This window comes from Papio anubis, chromosome 2, assembly GCF_008728515.1.
Source record: "Papio anubis isolate 15944 chromosome 2, Panubis1.0, whole genome shotgun sequence".
NCBI lineage: Eukaryota > Metazoa > Chordata > Mammalia > Primates > Cercopithecidae > Papio > Papio anubis.
The window spans coordinates 153,535,538-153,548,247 of NC_044977.1; positions in this window are offsets into that span (position 1 = coordinate 153,535,538).

Genomic DNA, 12,710 nt, shown 5'->3' on the forward strand with positions numbered 1-12,710 from the left:
CCCTAATTTTTCTTTCTTTTTTTTTTCTGTGTTGCCCAGGCTGGAGTGCAGTGGCACGATCTTGGCTCACTGCAAGCTCCACCTCGCGGGTTCATGCCATTCTCCTGTCTCAGCCTCCCAAGTAGCTGGGACTACAGGTGCCCAACACCAATTTTTAAAAATTTTTAGTAGTTGTAGTAGAGACAGGGTTTCACCGCGTTAGCCAGGATGGTCTCGATCTCCTGACTTCGTGATCCACCCGCTTCAGCCTCCCAAAGTGCTAGGATTACAGGCATGAGCCACCGCACCTGGCCCTAAAAGCCTTAGTTTTTCTTAGAGATATTTCAAAACCACAATCTGTTTGGGTTAAAGGATGGCTAATTGCTACTGGATTGGCCATTGTTTGTAGGCTTCTTCAATGATAGCTAGGAAATGTACACACACACACACACACACACACACACACACACACACACGGCAAAATATCCCAAGTTCATTCTGATACTTACAATTCAAATTCAGGACTACAGGGTGTTTTGCTTAACCTTTTCTGTATTGGATATATTTCTATCCACCACAGGAAATCCTGATTTTCAAGGACCTAGGTTATGATAGAATTAGAATACTCTGTAATCACTCATTTATTTTGACTACATTATTCACACAAAAGTCTCACAATAAGACAATTACTGAGAGCTTTTTTGTGGTTTTTTTTTGTTTATTTTGCCTATCTGCTCTCCATTTTCTCCCCATTTTGGTTTTTGCTTGTTGATATGGTCAGTTTTAAGTCACTGATATAGATTTCTTTTTTCTATTTTTCTCATCAGTTTTTTGTTCCCCATTTCTTCCTTTTCTGACTTCTTGTAGAATAATTTAATATTTTTATGATTCGATTTTTACCTCCTCTGTTGTCTTATTAGCTATAAGCTCAGTTGTGTCATTTTGGTGGATACTTTAGGGTTATAATACATACCTTTAAGTTATGAGTTTTTGCCTTCAAGTGATATACCACTTTACATATAGTATAAGGACCTTATGATCATATGCTTCCATTGCTTCCCTCACAACATTCACGCTATTTAGTCATATATTTTACTTTTATATGTGTTATAACCTCCACACTACATTGTTTTGATTTTTATTTAAACAATGATTATATTTGAAAAATTTTTTAAGTTTTGTTTTTAAACCTTTGTATATTTACTCATATATACTCATTTCTGGTGTTCTTCATTCCCTTGTGTCAGTCCATAGTTCCTCATATAATTTTTCTACTGCCTGAAGGACTTATTTTAATATTACTTGTACTGCAAATCTATTTGTGATAAATTCTTTCACCTTTTGTATATCTTTAAAAAAGTCTTTATTTTGCCTTCAAATTTCAAAGATATTTTCACGGGGGGTAGAATTCTATGTTGATAGTTCTTGTTGTTTTTCACTTTCAAATGTTGCCTCACTGCCTTCTTTTTTGTATTGTTTCTGATAGGAAATCTGCTATCATCCATGTCTTTGTTCCTTGTATGTAACATGCATTTCTCCACTCTAACTGCTTTTTTAAAAAGACATTATTTTTAGAGCAGTTTTAGATTTACAACAAAATTGAAAGGAAGGTATAGAGATTTTCCACATACCCCCCACCTTCACACATGCATAATCTTTCCTATTATCAACATCCTTCACCAGAGTAGTACATTTGTTATGACTGACAAACCTACATTGCTACATCATTATCACTCAAAGTCCCCCTAATTTACATTGGGGTTCAGTCTTGGTATTGTATATTCTAGGGGTTTAGATAAATGTAGAGTCACATGTACCCACCATTGTAGTATCACATAGAGTAGTTTCATTGTCCTAGAAATCCTGTATGCTCTGTCTATTCATCTCTTCTTCCCCGAAACCCTGGTAACCACTGATCTTTTTACTATCTCCATAGTTTTGCATTTTCCAGAATGTCATATAGTTGGAAACACAAAGCATGTAGCATTTTCAGACTGGCCATTTTACTTTGCAATATGCATTTGTGTCTACATGTCTTTGCATGGCTTGACAACTCATTTCTTTTTAGCATTGAACACTATTTCATTGCTTGGAAGTACCACAGTTTATCCATTCACCTCCTGAAGGACATTTGGTCACTTTCAAGTTTTGGCGGTTGTGAATAAAACTGCTAAAAATATCCATGTATAGGTTTTTGTGTGGACACAAGCTTTTAGCACCCTTGGGTAAATACCCAGGACTATGACTGCTGAATTGCATGTTAACAGTATATTTAGTTTTGTAAGAAACTACCAAACTGTCTTCCAAAGTGGCTACATCATTCTGCATTCCCATAGCAAGGAATAATAGGTCCTGTTGCCCCACATCCTTGCTAAACATTTGTTGTCAGTGTTTTGGATTTTAGTAATTCTAATTGGTGTGTAGTGGATCTCATTACAGTTTTAATTTGCAATTCCCTAATTACATATGATGTGGAGCATCTTTTCATATGCTTATTCACTATCTGCATATTTTCTTTGGTGAGGTATCTATTAAGGACTTTGGTCCATTTTTATTTTTATTTATTTATTTTATTTATTTATTTTTTGAGATGGAGTCTTGCTCTGTTGCCCAGACTGGAGTGCAGTGGCACGATCTTGGCTCACTGCAACCTCCGCCTCCCAGATTCAAGTGATTCTCCTGCCTCAGCCCCCCAATAGCTGGGATTACCGGCACGTGCCACCATGCCTGGCTAATTTTTGTATTTTTAGTAGAGACAGGGTTTTGCTATGTTAGCCTGGCTAGTCTCAAGCTCCTGACCTCAAATGATCCACCAGCCTTGGCTTCCTAAAGTGCTGGGATTACAGGCATGAGCCACCATGCCCGACCTGGTCCATTTTAAAATGGGATTATTTATGTTCTTATTGTGAGTTTTAAGAGTTTTTGTGTATTTTGGATAACGGTCATTTATCAGATATGTCTTTTACAAATATTTTCTATACATTTGTTGCTTTAAAAAACTCTTGACAGTGTCTTACATGGAGGGGAAATAATTTTAATGAAGTCAAGCTTATGAAATCTTTTTTTTTGTAGATTATGCCTTTAGTGTTGTATCTAAAAAGTCATTGCCAAACCTGAGGACATCTAGATTTTCTTTTGTGCTATCTTTTAGGAGTTTTATAGTTTTGTGTTTTACATTTAGGTCTGTGATCCGTTTTAGGTTAACTTTTATAAAGGTTGTAAGGTCTGTGTCTGTCTAGATTCGTTTTCTTCGCATGTGGATATTCAGTTGTTTCATCACCATTTGTTGAAAAACTATCTTTTCTCCATTGTATTGCCTTTGCTTCTTTGTCAAAGATCAGTTGACAATATTTGTAAGGATCTATTTCTGGGCTCTCTATTCTGTTTCGTTAATCTGTTTGTCTATTCTTTTGCCAATAACACACTATCTTGATTATTTTAGCTTTATAATAAGTCTTGAAGTCAGGTGGTGTTAGTCTTTCAACTTCGTTTTTCCCCTTCAATATTCTGTTGGCTATCGTGGGTCTTTTGCTCATCTATATAAACTTTGGACTCATTTAATCAATATTCAGAAAACAACTTACTGGGATTTTGATTGGTATTGCATTGAATCTATAGACCAAATTGGGAAAAACTGACATCTTGACAATGTTGAGTCTTCCTATCCATGAACATGGAATATCTTTCCAATTATTTAGTTATTTGATTTTTTTCATCAGAGATTTGTAGTTTTCCTTATATAGATCTCATACATATTTGTTAGATTTACTCCTAAGTATTTAATTTTTGGGAGTTGCTAATGTAAATGGCTTTGCATTTTTAATTTAAATTCTTCTTGTTCGTTGCTGGTATCTTTGACTGCTTTTAACATCTTCTCTCTCCTCTGGGTTTCAGCAAGTTGATTATGATGTGTCTTGATATAGTTTAATTCATATTTCTTATACTTGGGTTAGTTGAGCTTCTTGTGTCTGTGCTTTTATCATTTCCATCAAATTTGAAAACATTTTAGGTATTAATTAATTAATTAATTTTTTGAGACAGAATTTCACTCTTGTTGCCCAGGCTGGAGTGCAATGGTGCAATCTCACCTCATTGTAACCTTCGCCTCCCAGGTTCAAGCGATTCTCCTGCCTCAGCCTCCCAAGTCGCTGGGATTACAGGCATGTGCCACCATGTCCTGCTAATTATGTAGTTTTTAGTAGAGATAGGGTTTCTTCATGTTGGTCAGGCTAGTCTCTAACTCCGAACCTCAGGTGATCTACCCGCCTTGGCCTCCCAAAGTGCTGGGATTACAGGCAGGAGCCACTGCGCCCAGTCGAGTATTATTTTTAGAGATTATTTTTTCTATCTCCACTCTCTTTCCTCTTCTTTGGGGATACCAGTTACACATATACTAGGTGGCTTGAAGTCTCATAGCACACTGATCTTTTGTTCATTTTTGAAATTCTTTTTTTCTTTCTGTGTTTCACTGTGGATAGTTTCTGTTGTTGTACCTTCCAGTTCACCATTGTTTCTTCTGCCATGTCAAATCTGCCTTTAATCCTAACTGGTGTGTGTGTGTGTGTGTGTGTGTGTGTGTATATATATATATAAAATAATTATTTTAAAAAATTTATTTATTTTCTTTTTGAGACAGAGTCTTGCTTTGTTGCCCAGGCTGGAGTGTAATGGTGCAATCTTGGCTCACTGCAACCTCTGCCTCCTGGGTTCAAGCGATTCTGCCTCAGCCTCCCGAGTAGCTGGGATTACAGGCACCCGCCACCACACCCAGCTAATTTTTTGTATTTTTAGTAGAGACAGGGTTTAATCATGTTGGCCAGGCTGGTCTCAAACTCCTGACCTTAGGTGATCAGCTGCCTCGGACTCCCAAAGTGCTGGGATTACAGGCGTGAACCACCGCACCTGGCCATCCATCTATTATTTTTTGACTTTTTAATTATGGCCATTCTTGCAGGAGTAAGGTGGTATTTCATTGTGGTTTTAATTTGCATTTTTCTGATGATTAGTGATGTTGAACATTTCTTTTTTCTTTTTCTTTTCTTTTTTTTTTTTTTTTGAGACAGAGTCTCACTCTGTAGCACAGGTTGGAGTGCAGTGGCATGATCTTGGCTCACTGGAACCTCCACGTGCTGGGTTCAAGCGATTCTACTGCCTTAACCTCCCAAGTAGCTGGGAGTACAGACACATGCCACCACCCCCAGCTAATTTTTGTATTTCTAGTAGAGACAGAGTTTCACCATGTTGGCCAGGCTTGTCTTGAACTCCTGGCCTCAAGTGATCCACCTGCCCCAGCCTCCCAAAGTGCTGGGATTACAGGCATGAGCCACCACCCCCGGCCAAGCATTTCTTCATGTGTTTCTTGGCTGTTTGTATACCTTCTTTTGAGAAATGTGTATTCGTGTTCTTTGCCCACTTTTTGATGTGATTTTTTTTCTTGTTGATTTCTTTGCATTCCTTGTAGATTCTGTATACTACTGCTTTACTGGATACATAGTTTGCAAATTTTTTCTCCCACTCTGTGGGTTGTCTGTTTACTCTGCTGATTATTTCTTTTGCTGTGCAGAAGCTTTTTAGTTTAATTAGGTCCCATTTATTTATTTCTGTTTTTGTTGCATTTACTTTTGGGGTCTTAGTCATGAATTATTTGCCTAAACCTATGTCTAGAAGGTCTAGAAGAGTTTTTCTGATGTTATCTTTGGAAAAACTCTTCTAGACATTGGCTTGAGCAAAGAATTTTTATAGCTTCAGGTTTTAGATTTAAGTCTTCGATCCATCTTGAGTTGATTTTTGTATAAGGTGAGAGATGAGGATAGCTTTGTCTTTTCAGTGCAAGGAGTCTATGAGCTCTGCCTGGGTTTTCCCTCTCTGTACTGTGGCCTAGAAATTGTCCTGAGGCAGTAAGCTAGGAAAATCACAGGGCTCACCTTTGTTTCCCATCTTTCAGGGATTACTGTCCATTCCCTGATGTTCAGGGTCTTAAAAACCATTATTTTATATATGTTGTCTATTTTTTGTTTGTTTCACATGAGAGGGTAAACCTGGTCCCTTTATTTCATCTTTTTGAAGGTGAAATTTCCTATCGTTTACAATTTTCATTCTGTTTCTATCAGTTTATCTTCAGTGTGGGATTCTCTATTGGAGAGGAGGCCTGGTTGCTCAATTTTCCGAGTTGACAAAGGTCCAGGCTAGTCTAGCCCCTTTATATTTTCTTTGGTCTCCTTGCCTTCATCCGCCATTATACTGGACAAAACCTCCCCCAGTTTCAGTGCTGTTCCCACATTGCCTTGCCATGCTTTCTGGTAAGTATCTGTTGGATGCTTTGAGTTTCTTTTACTTTCAGGTCTGATAATCTCTCTCTGTTTTTTTCAGCACGGAGCTGATACCCTGGAATTCTTGGGGCTATTGGTGGTCTGTCATCATCCACATATATTTTGGGATTTATGGGGATACCTTATCACCTAGTTTTGTAGTAAATTTTGCCTGTGGTATTCTGGTTTTAAAATATAGTTGCTCTACACATTTTTACATGGGGATTTGGAGAGATTAAAAAATTACATGGCTGCTGTTATTATTTTCTTAAAATTCTGCTGAGATCTCTTGAGATAAAATTTATGTTTGTACCACATCCTGCACTTATTTTGGACTATCATTTTTACTAATAGTTTGTGGTTTTTTTGCTTCTAAATAGTTTCAAATTCTTCAAATTCTTTCCTCTCAATTGCTGTTGTTGCTGATACCTGTTTCTTTTTCTTCCAGTCCTTCTCCTCTTCCTTTCCTACTTCTTTTTTCTTCATTTCTTCAAAGAATATGTTCTATCCAGTCACAGCTTTTTTTTTTTTTTTTTTTTTTTTTTAACCTGTTCCTTAATCTTCATTCATTTCTATCAATTTATTCTAAGGACAAGTGTCTCACTATTGCTACCGCCTTTTGCAGCCATTTTGTTCTGCTGAGGCAGCTGCTCCAAGGACATGTGGGGAATCAGAAAAGGATGCAGTCCTTCAATACCTACCATGAATTAAGACTACCAGACAAAGCCAGTGGAATTTTAAAAGTACAGGCAGGCCGGGCGAGGTGGCTCAAGCCTGTAATCCCAGCACTTTGGGAGGCCGAGACGGGCGGATCACGAGGTCAGGAGATCGAGACCATCCTGGCTAACACGGTGAAACCCCGTCTCTATTAAGAAATACAAAAAAAAAAAAACTAGCCGGGCGAGGTGGCGGGCGCCTGTGGTCCCAGCTACTCGGGAGGCTGAGGCAGGAGAATGGCGTAAGCCCGGGAGGCGGAGCTTGCAGTGAGCTGAGATCCGGCCACTGCACTCCAGCCTGGGCGACAGAGCGAGACTCCGTCTCAAAAAAAAAAAAAAAAAAAAAAAGTACAGGCAAAGAAGTACAGGTACAGAACAATTAGACCAGTGGAACAAAAGAGAAAACTCAGAGACAGATTCAAATATGTACATATATATGACATGCATATGGAGACTTGCTGTGTGATAGCATTGGCATCACAACCCAACAGAGACAACCTGAAATATTTTGTAGACAATGTTGTGGAAACAGATTCTCCATATGGAGGAAAGGAAAAGCCAATCTCCGTATCTTATTATGTACAAACGTGGACTCCAGATGAATGAATAAGTTTAATTTAATCTATGAAATTATACAGAATGGCCAGGCACAGTGGCTCATGCCTGTAATCCCAGCACTTTGGGAGGCCGAGGCAGGGAGATCACTTGAAATCAGGAGTTCGAGACCAGCCTGGCCAACATGGTGAAACTCTGTCTCTATTAATGAAACAAAAATTAGCTGGGTGTGGTGATGTGTGCCTGTAATCCCAGCTACTTGGGAGGCTGAGGCAGGAGAATTGCTTGAACCCAGGAGGTGGACATTGCAGTGAGCTGAGATTGCACCACTGCACTCCAGCCTTGGAGACAGAGTAAGACTCCGTTTCAAAAAAAAAAAAAAAAAAAATTATACAGGAAAAAGAAAAAATGCAGGAGAATATTTTTGTAATTTAGGAGTGAGGAAGGTCTTTTTCTTTTTTGCTTTTCTTTTTTTTTTTTTGAGACGGAGTCTCGCTGTGTCACCCAGGCTGGAGTGCAGTGGCGCGATCTCGGCTCACTGCAAGCTCCGCCTCCCGGGTTTACGCCATTCTCCTGCCTCAGCCTCCCGAGTAGCTGGGACTACAGGCGCCCGCCACCACGCCCGGCTAGTTTTTTGTATTTTTAGTAGAGACGGGGTTTCACCATGTTAGCCAGGATGGTCTCGATCTCCTGACTTCGTGATCCACCCGCCTCGGCCTTCCAAAGTGCTGGGATTACAGGCTTGAGCCACCGCGCCCGGCCAGGAAGGTCTTTTTCAAAAAGATCTCCAAGACACACGTTATTCAACAAAATAACTCCTGTGTTTATTGCATCAAAATAAGAATATCTGTTAAATAGACAAACCAGATGACATATTGGGAGAAAATAGTTGCAATATTTAAAACCAACATGAGACTAATATCTAGATTTTATAAGGAAGTTGTAGATTTATAATAAAAAGGCAGAGAATCCAACAGAAAGATGAGCAAAGTGCATGAAAAGGCAATTTATACCAGAGGAAACAAAAAAGCTAACTTTTTATGAAGTGATACTTCAACTTAAGAATTATCAGAGAAATGCCAATAGAACAACAGCGAGACGTCTCACAGGAACACTGGGGTACTGCTGACAATCTAGCAATTGGTCACCACCCCAAAATTTGCATGATGGGAACCTAAATGGAAGGGCCATCATGGCAAAGACAGAGGTCATGTATTGGCCTAACAGCATAGACTCCCACTTACCAGGACCAAACTAACGACTGCTGCCTCTGAATGCCCAACTTGTCAGCAACAGAGATCAACATTAAGTCCCTGATATGGCATTATTTACTGAGGGGACTAAGTGGCTACTTGGTGCCAAGTTGGTTGACCACATCACACCCCTTCTGTTGTGTATTAATCAAGATTCTCCAGAGAAACAGAACCGATGGAATAGATGTAGATATATAAGAGGAGGTTTATTATGGGAATTGGCTCACCCAGTTATGGAGACCAAAAAATGCCATGATCTGCCAACTGCATGCTGAAGACCAGGAAAGCCTGTGGTGTAATTCAGTCCAAGTCTGAAGGCCTGAGAACTGTGGGTTTGGGGGGCTGAGGGGGCGGCATTGGGGAATGGTTAGGGAGAGCCTGGAGTAAGTCCTGGAGTCTGAAGGCCCAAAACCAGCAGCTCCAATGTCTGAGAGCAGGAGAAGATGGATGTCCCAGTTCACAAATAAAGAGGAAAAGAGGGAGAGAGAGAAAGGGAAGTCACCATTCCTTAGCCTTTTTGTTCTATTTAGGTCCTTAACAGATTGGATGATGCCCACCCACATTGGTGAGGGTGGATCTTCTTTACTCAGTCTACTGATTCAAATGCTAATTTCTTCTGGAACCACTCTCACAGACACACCTGGAAATAATGTTTTACCAGCTATCTGGGCATCCTTTAGCCCAGTCAAGTCGGCACATAAAATTAACCATCACACCTTGAAAGAGCCAATGGTTCATCCCCACAGGAATGAAAATTCCTGGTATGAATTTTCTTTTCCTTCCTGTAACACCTCAACTACAGCACTATCTGAGGATTATGAAATGCCTGGTACACAGGCGTGGGATCTCATGTAGCACAGAATTTGACCACCATTTTACAGTGATGGAGGTGCAGGAGTGGCCCATGACCATGGGATCCACTGGCTGTATCACATATCACACCACTCAGAGGCAGCTTTCTGGAATGGCCTTCTAAAGGTGCAACTAAAGTGCTTGCTTGGAAGAAGCACTCTGAAAGAGTGGGGTACCATCCTTCAGGACACAACATATTTATGTCTATCCAGAGATGTGCATTGGGTGCTCTGTTCCCAGTAGGAAGGATACAGGCATTAAGGAGATGTGAATAGGAGTGGCCCCACTAATCCTCACTCTTAATGATCTACTAGGGGATTTTGTGTTTCTTGTTCCTGAAACTCTGAGCTCTTCAGTGTTGGAGGTTCTTGTCCCAAATAGAGAAGATTCTTGCCAGGTGATACTGCAAGGGTTCCCCTGTATTACAAACTACTGCAGGGCATCTTGGACTCCTTGTGCTTTGGCACCAGCAAGTAAAAAGTAGTTACACTGGTAGAAGTAATTAACCCTGATTGGCAAGAGGAAGTAAGGCTGCTCTCTCACAATAGCAGCAGGGAGGAATAGATACGGTACCTACGAGATCCACTTTGGGCCTCCTGGTACTCCCTTGCCCCATTGTAACTGTGAACAGACATGTGCGGCAACCCTGAACCTAGAAAGTTATGACTATCAAGCATTTAGCACCTCAGGGTAAGTTGCACAAGCAGCTGAGCTACCAACATCTGATGAGGTACCTTCTGAGGGTAAGGGAATTTAGAATGAATATTGAGAAGGGACAAGATGAGTTGCTGCTCAAGATCAACTACGGTGACAGGGGCTGTAGCTCATCTCAGTAACCTCCTTCTTGTTAGTTCCTCCCAGGAAGAAAGGCCTCTGGAACCTCTGTGCAGAAGTAAATCTATGCAGCTCAAGGGGTGCACTGTGGCAGTTGTGAGAATGTGCCTCACAGACCTCCAGCTAGAGAGAGCATAACTGACCAGGAGTCCTAGCTGCTGCTGCTGCACTATGAAATACATCACTGATTTTATGCCGAGGCCACTCCTTCCACAGGCTGCTCCCAGCCAATGATTGGATGTGGCAAGAGAATTAAGGTAGACCCACTCTTGGGAGAGGCAGAACTACTCTATGACTGATTTTTATTTATTTATTTATTTTTGAGACGAAGTCTCACTCTGTCTCCCAAGCTGGAGTGCAGTGGCGTGATCTTGGCTCACTACAACCTACACCTCCCCAGTTCAAGCCATTCTCCTGCCTCAGCCTCCCGAGTAGCTGGGATTACAGGTGCTCACCACCACTGGCTAATTTTTGTATTTTTAGTAGAGATGGGGTTTCACCATGTTAGCCAGGCTGATCTTGAACTCCTGATCTCAGGTGATCCACCTGTCTTGGCCTACCAAAGTGCTGGGATTATAGGCGTGAGCCACCACGACCAGCCTATATGACTGACTTTGGCCTGAGGACTCCCCAGTGACTGTGCTGAATCTTCTTTAGACAAGGACAACCTTAGACAAACCAGCCTAGAATGCTTCCCCCCAACTTTTCTCAGATCTGCATTGTGACTTGACAACTGTCCCAGCCATACAAGACTTTCTTCCTATTTTTCTCAAATATGCATTTCCCCAATAAAACCTTGTGCAGTTAATGTCATCATGGTCTCTGCTTCTCAGAGGACCTGAACTTTGTAGCTTAGATGTGAGGGGTAAGGAGAAAGAAGAGTTCAGAATTAACCTCTGGTTTCTGGCTTGGGCAACTGAGTGCATGGTGATTGTCAGTCCCTGAGATAAGGAAGACCAGGGATCTCCATTTAAAGAGAAAAGACATAGCAAGAGGACAGAGCGGGGGTGTGTGGAAGGACAAAAGGAAGGAAAGGCAGAGAGGCCTCAGGTTAGGAGGACAGTTCCACTTGCTACAGGTTTCTGTTGCAGATGAAGTTACTCCTTCCCCACTGAAGCCTGGTCCCAATTCTGTAAATCTTAAGAGCAGCTCTAACCTCACTCATGGCTCAAAAACAGATTCTCATAAAAACATGTGTAAGGGGATTCGACAGAAGAAACCTACCCTGGGGTTTCTGTCTTAGCTTGGGCTGCTATAACAAAATACCACAGTTTGGGTGGCTTAAACAACAGACATTTATTGTAGCCACCTTCTCTCCGTGTTGCTCATATAGCCTTTCCATGGTATATATGGGGAGAGAGGGAGAGAGAGAGAGAGAGAGAGAGATCTGTCTTCCTCTTCTTCTCAGGGACCTATTCTAAACCTACTTACCTCCAAAGGCCCTGCCTCCAAACACCATCACATTGTGGGTTAGGGCTTCAACATATAGAGGGGTGCAAACATTCAATCCATAACAGTTTCTTTCAGCCATGTTGGAAAGTGCTCATTCTCAGACACTCAGGCTTTATAAAGTCCTGTGTCATGTGGACCCTTAGCATAGATGGCCCTAGGCTGTTTTCAGTTCCTTACAAGAAAAAGGAAGTAAACTCTGGCTTACAGAACTTAGCAAGGTCTCCTCAAATAGCCCCTCGCTCTCAGAAAGGTGCCACTCTTTTCTATAGGCTTCTTGCAGACCCTGTTCTTCAGTCTTTGAAAGTGGTGTCTGGGGCACAACTGGTTTATAGGGAACATTTATTAACTTATTTTCCCTTATCTCCCTGCTCTTATCCCTCACCTACTCTTTTATCTGCAAGTAAATTTAAAAAGGGGGGAAACTACATGTGTGAACACAATAATTTCCAGAACAAACCCGGAAATCAATTATTGATAGCTGTGTAAAGTGTTGCAAACAGGGGCATGTTGGACTGCTGTGGCTGAGTGGAGAACAAAAAGCATTATCACCAGATATACAAGGCTAGATTCATTTCCTTGAAAATGCAGAACAGTTTAAAATATTGCTAAGGGACAAAGAGATTTTTCTCTGGTGCTAACTCATTGATTTTTAGTGAAAAATACTTTTTAACAATTATTTTTTTCAGGATTTAATGTTGATAATGTCAGTCCTTAATGCATGTCAATTATTTTATTATTCCTCTATGGGTTTCCTAGTATTG